This window comes from Myotis myotis, unplaced genomic scaffold (assembly GCF_014108235.1).
Source record: "Myotis myotis isolate mMyoMyo1 unplaced genomic scaffold, mMyoMyo1.p scaffold_m19_p_6, whole genome shotgun sequence".
In the NCBI taxonomy this organism is placed as follows: Eukaryota; Metazoa; Chordata; class Mammalia; order Chiroptera; family Vespertilionidae; genus Myotis; species Myotis myotis.
In genome coordinates, this window is record NW_023416368.1 from 44719283 (window position 1) to 44726453 (window position 7171).

Here is a 7171-nt window from a genome sequence, read left to right on the forward strand (position 1 = left end):
ATATTATTATAATTTATACTTATAAAAATAATGAATTACAATTAACACATAAAAATATATTATTTTCTGAATGTCAAAAACCAGTTGGCCCTAGCCGGTTTGGCTCAGTGGATAGAGCATCAGCCTGTGGGTCTGGTCAAGTGCACATGCAGGCTTGATCCCACTGTAGGGTGTGCAGGAGGCAGCCGATCAATGATTCTCTCTATCATTGATGTTTCTATCTCGTTTTCCCTTTCCCTTCCTCTCTGAAATCAATAAAAATATATAAAAACCACTTGCAAGCACATAAATCATATTAGAGAAATCATTTTTTCAAAATACAATCTAGCTTAAAAATATAGTATTTCCCTAGTTAACCTAGTTTAAAAGTATAGTATTTCTCATGAATAAGTTTTTATTATACTTTTTCATATATTCATCTCTATGTTACTTCCTAATAATTCTAACAGTGGCTAAAAATGCTAATTACATAATAATTATTGTATAAAAAGCCATTTCAACTTAAACCATTTTTCATATAAAAATATTTATGATACACAATAAGTTTTAACAGCATATATTATCCTTAAAGAAAATTTCAAAATATCAATTTAAGATCTCTTAGAATCTTATTCATTGAAACCACCAATATCCTAAAGTTAACATAACATCATATGTTTATTTAATATATGTTGTACTTAGTAATTTAAAAATCCTTACATTTCTGATTCTTTTAAATACCATGAAGTGATCTTATTTTTTTGTTGCTATTCACTGCCTCTTGCAATCACATAGGAAACATTTTGTCTACTCTCTAGTATCCATAGAATTACAAATGCTGAGAAATAACTGTCTTCTTGGACCATATTTGTCCAATGAGAGTTTTGAGAAATTTATATTATTATAAAACTTAAGCATTTAGTGGTATTAAAATATATATTATTTACTCAAATAACATGCTTTTTTTACTTTAGATTAACAAAAATGTATCTGTACATATTTATGTAATACTAGAGGCCTGGTGCATGAATTCATGCATGGGTGGGGTCCCTCAGCCTGGCCAGTGATTGGGGCCGATCGGGACTGGCTGGCTGGGGGGAGAAACCACGGAGGTTGGCTGGTCGCCCCACCACCCCCCGCATTGGGGCCCATCAGGAGTGGGGACGGCTGGCTGTGGGGAGGGACCACAGGAGGTTGGCCGCCCCCCCCCACCCTCCGTAATTGGAGTTGATCAGGGCTGGCCAGCCGGCTGGGGGAGATTGGCTGTAGGAGCGCACTGACCACCAGGGGGCAGCTCCTAAGTTGAGCGTCTTCCCCCTGGTAGTCAGTGAACGTCATAGCGACCGGTTGTTCGGTCATTTAGTCATTAGGTTGTAATGGTCGCTTAGGCTTTTATATATATAGATATGCATTAATATATGTAATATATGCATTCATATATACTTTAAAGCAATGAGATGATTCTATCTTGCCATTAAATTTAATGGCTACTTATTCATATGTTTTCCATCTAAAGACATTCCCAAAAAGTTAAGTGCATCTATGATATATCAGATTCAATAACCTTAGAGCCAAATGCCTATGTGCACTGCCAGAAATGATGCATTCTGCACATCTAACAGGCACAAAAGTGAATTAGAGACTGCTGCTAGGCTAAGAGGTAAGTGTGAGTCCCATACAAGTTTAAAGTCAGCTAATACAAAACAATTTGAAGCACAAAAACAATTTCATTGGATTATTTAAAAACCAAATCTAGGAGTTCGCATACATATTTTGCACAATCCCTTTTCCTTCTCACCACCCAAGATGCCAAAGAGAAAGAAGTCTAAGAGGAAGGAGGTGGCTCAGGCCCCTACTGTCCTGAAGAAGCAGGAGGCCAAGAAGGTGTTCAATCCCCTATTTGATAAAATGCCTCCCATGTTATCTGCCCCACTGAACACCTGAGCCCAACACTGTAATCAACCAGGCTGAATATCTGGGGACCCATGCAATCACCCACCCTGAACACTTTGGGCCTCCCCTGTAACCTACCATGCTGAACACCTGACCTGACCCCACCCTGTAATCCACCTAGGGCCCCCTGTAATCAACTTTGCTGAATACCTGGGGCACCTCTGTAATCCACCAGGCAGAACACCTGGACCTCCCCAGTAATCCACCAGGCAGAACACCTAGGACAACCCTGAAATCAACCTCGCTGAACAACCTGTGGACCCTCGGTAATCAATCATGATTAACAACTGGGCCCTCCTCTGTAATCCACCACCCTGAACACCTTGGCTCTCTCCTCTAATCCACCATGCTAAAAACCTTGGTCCTCCCCAGTAATCCACCATGCTGATAATTCGGGGTCTCCCCAGTAATGCACCAACTTGAACACCACGCTGGACACGTCGGGCCACCCTGTAATCAACCACGCTGAACACATAGGGCCCCCCGTAATGTACCATGCTGAACACCTGGGCCTCCCCTGTAATACACAAGGCTGAACACATGGGGCCTCCCTATAATCCACCACCCAGACCACCTGGGACCCCCTGTAGTCAGCCTTGCTGAACAGCTGTGGCCTCTTGTAATCAATCATGGTGAACACCAGGAAACCACTATAATCCACCACCCTTTCCATCTGGGGCCCCTTTGTAATCCACTATGCTGAACACTTGGTGCCTTCTCAGTCATCCACCACCTTGAACATCTGGGACCACCCAGTAATCCACCACCTTGAGCACCTGGAGGCTCCCATATAATCCACCACCCTGACCACCCGGCCATGTAATCAATCAGGTTGAGCATCTGTGGCCCATTGGTAAATACATGGGAACCCTTGTAATCCATCACCCTGATCACCTGGGGCCCTCCTGTAATCAACTTTGCTGGACACCTGGGGTGCGTCTGGACATGTGGGGCCCCCCTGTAATCAATTACGCTAAATAACGGGAAACCCCATGTAATCCACCACCCTGAACACTTGGGGCCACCCCTGTAATCTACTTTGCTGGACACCTGGGGTGTGTCTGTAATCTACCACACTGAACACCTGGGCATCACCTGTAATCCACCAGGCAGAACACCTGGTCCTCCTCTGTAATCCACCATGCTGAACACCTGGGTACACCCGATAATCAATCATACTGAACACCTGGGTACCCCCCTGTACCCATCAACCTGACCACCTGTGGCCATCCTGTAATCCACCATGCTGAACACCTGGGTCCACCCAGTAATCAACATTACAGAACACCTGGGGCCTCTCGGTAATCCACCACCCTGGTCACCTGGGAATCCCTGTAATCAACCACATTGAATATCTGGGAACCCCTGTGTTTACCACCCTGACCACTTGGGGCCCCCTATAGTCAACCTCGCTGAACACCAGGTCCCCTCACTAATCCTTCAGGGAGAAAACCTGTGCCTCACCTGTAATCCACCACACTGGTCCCCCTGTAATCAATCACGCTAAATAACGGGGAACCCCTGTAATCCACCACCCTGAACACTTGGGGCCCCCCTGTAATCAACTTCACTGAACACCTGGGGGCCCCGGTAATGTACCATGCAGAACACCTGGACCTCCCCTATAATACACAAGGCTGAACATATGGGACCTTCCCTATAATCCACCATGCTGACTATTTGAGGCCTCCCCAGTAATCCAACATGCTGAACACCTGTGGCCTCCTCTGGCATCCACAATTCTGAACTCCTGGGAACACCTGTAATCCACCACCCTTTCCACCCAGGGCCCTCTTATAATCAACCTCGCTAAACACCTGGGGCCCCACTGTAATCCACTACACTGAACACCTCGTGCCTCCCCAGTCATCCACCACCATGCACACCTGGGGCCTCCCTATAATCCACCACCCAGACCACCTGGGCTCCCCCTGTAGTCAAACTTGCTAAACAGCTGTGGCCCCTTGTAATCAATCATGCTGAACACTGGAAAACCACTGTAATCCATCACCCTTTCCATCTGGGGCCCTCCTGTAATAAACAGCGCTGAACACCTGGGGCCCCTCTGTAATCCATTATGCCGAACACCTGGTTGTCACCTGTAATCCACCAGGCAGAACATCTGGTCCTCCCCTGTAATCCACCATGATTACATGGGAACGCCTGGTCCCAACAGGTAATCAACATTGCTGAATACCTGGGGCCCTCCATAATGTACCATGCTGAACACCTGTGCCTCCCCTGTAATACACAATGCTAAACAAATGGGGCCTTCCCTATAATCCACCACCTTGACCACCTGGGCCCCCTCTGTAGTCAACCTCGCTGACCACCTGTGGCCCCTCAGTAATCAATCATGCTGAATAACTGGGAACCCCTGTAATCTATCACCCTGACCACCTGTGGTCACCCTGTAATCAATGTCGCTGGACACCTGGGGCTCCTCTGTAATCCACCGGGCTGAATACCTTGTGCCTTGCCATGAACACCTGGGGCCTCCCCTATAATCCACCACCCAGACCACCTGGGACCCCTTGTAGTTAACCTCACTGAACAGGTGTGGCACCTTGTAATCAATCATGTTGAACACCTGGGCATCCCCTGTAATCCACCACACTGATCATTTGGGGCTTCCCCAATAATCTATCACCTTGAACACCTGGGGCCTCCCCTGCAATTCACCAGGCTGAACACCTGGGGCCTCCACTGTAATCCACCACCCAGACCACCTGGGGCTCTCCTGTAATCAACCTCGCTGCACCCAGGACCCCTCATTAATCCACCATGCTAAACACCTGGAACTCCCCTCTAATCACCATGCTGAACACCTGGGGCCTCCCCTGCAATCCACCACCCTGACCACCTGGAGCCCTTCTGTAATCAACCTAGATGAACACCTGGGGCCTCTCTATAATCCACCATCCTGAACACCTGGGGCCTCCTCTATAATCCACCAAGCTGGAAACCTGAGACCTCCCCTGTAATCCACCACCCTGATCACCTGGGACCCCCCTGTAATCCACCACCCTGATCACCTGGGACCCCCCTGTAATCCACCACCCTGATCACTTGGGGCCCTCCTGTAATCAACCATGCTGAACACCTGAGGGCCCCTGTAATCCACCACCCTGAACATCTGGGGCCTCACCTCTAATCCACCAACTGAACACCTGGAACCCCGCTGTTATCCACCACCCTGACCACCTGGGGCTCACCTGTAATCACCCTTGGAGAGGACATCCAGCCCCAAAGGGACCTCACTCCTTTGTCTAGGGCCCCCAACACATTAGGCTGCAACAGCAAAGGACTAGTCTCTATGAGCAGCTCAAAGTTCCTCCTGCCATTAACCAGTTCACCCAGGCCTTTACCACCAGCTGGCTACTTTCTGCTGAAGCTGGCACACAAGTACAGACCTGAGACAAAGCAAGAGAAGAAGCAGAGGTAATGTTGGCCCAGGTTGAGAAAAAAGCTGCCAGCAAAAAGGATGTCTAACCAAGAGGCCACCTGTCCTTCGAGCAGGGATGAACATGGTCACCACCCTAGTGGGGAGCAAGAAGGCCCAGCTGTTGGTGATAGCCCACAACGTGGACCCAGGGAGCTGGGGGTCTCCCTGCCTGCCCTTTGCCAGGAGATGAGGGTTCCAATTGCCAGGCTGGGGCATCTTGTCCACAAGAAGACCTGATCCACCGCCACTGGGGAGGCAGTGTCCTGGGTCCAAAGTCGGTGGGTGTCTCACATTGACAAGCTGGAAAAGGCCAAGGCTAAGGAACTGGCCAATAAGCTGGGCTCAGGGTGCACTGTTGAGTTTTCTGTACGTAAAAATAATAAATATTCTCTTTCAGCCAATAAAATGAAACAAACAAAAAAACACCCAAAATCTATATCATGCAAGAAGCATTTGCTTATTTTCATATGACTCTGAAAGGGTAACTCTATAAAAATAATCTTTAGTAAATGAATGTTTTGTTGTGACATACCTGTGCATGTCTTGAATGTTCTGGAACTCAAATTTTACTCATATTCATGCTAAAATAATGCAATGAACACTTCATGGCTGATTCACAAAAAATAATTTATAATAAAACAAATTCACCGATATTTAGCAGACACAATTTGGAAAAAAAAAACTAAATATATTTTTGCCTTACCTTTAAGAGAAAAAAGTCTTCCATCATAGGAGTTATGACTCACAATGTTAATAATAATAAAGATTATTATTTTACTGACTTTGTTTTTAGTAGAAAAATGCCTCTGAGACAGTGTTTCCTCCCCTGGATCTTGACCTAATTGGACAATTTGATGTGAGCTCATATTTGTGGTCTGATAGGGCTTTCAAGGGAGCCAATTATGTGTTTTCCACCACAATATTGCAGCCGTACAGCTTTTTCTGGAACTCTTGTACCTTTTCTGCTGTAAATATTAAGTTAAGTTCGGCTCTTTGGGACAAAACATTTCTTCTGTGACTGTTATTGCTGCTGATAGTGGGAAGATTGCCAGCAGAATCTGTTTTAAAGAAATAGGAAAATATTTTTTCCTAGAACTGATTGCATTTTATTTCATAATGCACTAAACAAAGTTTAACTAACACTAGAGAATTGCAGGTAGCTTACTATAGAAGAAATAGAAAAATCCTTTCTATCACAAATGAAAACTTCTAAACATCATTACTGTGAGTCTAAAAATAGAGATGCCGGCCGATAAGGGAAACCAATACTTCTAAAGTTGCTCTGGTTTGTATATGAGTGTGTCTGATGAAAGCAGAACAAATATCCATGTGAGAAAATCCCATCTTCAGTATAATCCTTTAGAATATTCAAGGTAGCAGAAAAACTGCAAAGCTGCTATCCAAGATAAGACAGGAATGAGCTTTCTGTGCTCACATTTCATTCCCAATAGGATCTGGGTCCCTGGGGCTCAGATGTAGACCTGGCCTCAGCCAAAGATGAGATGTACAAAATCTTTGCAGTCATTCAGATCTTTTGTGAAAAATGAAAGGAGTTATAGGAACTTTTGATATGGTAAAAAAAAAAAAAAAAGAATGGAGGTGTTCTCCATGTTAGATAATTGTGCATTATATTTCAAACTTTTTTTTTTATTAGTTTTGTTGTATTAAACATTCTGGGATGAGACTTTCAGAGTTTCAGAATTTTTTTTTTTTACAGTGCAATTTAATATAATCCATTTTAAAAGAAAATATAATAAAATAATTATTAGATGAGAAGTGCTTTTTTTAAAAAAT

At 44.9% G+C, this 7171-nt stretch overlaps 1 pseudogene; it reads left to right on the forward strand.

Annotated features, from left to right (window-relative positions):
* The first annotated feature begins 1785 nt into the window (after nt 1–1785).
* LOC118657943 lies at nt 1786–6924 on the forward strand (annotated as a pseudogene).
* Nucleotides 6925–7171: the final 247 nt, after the last annotated feature.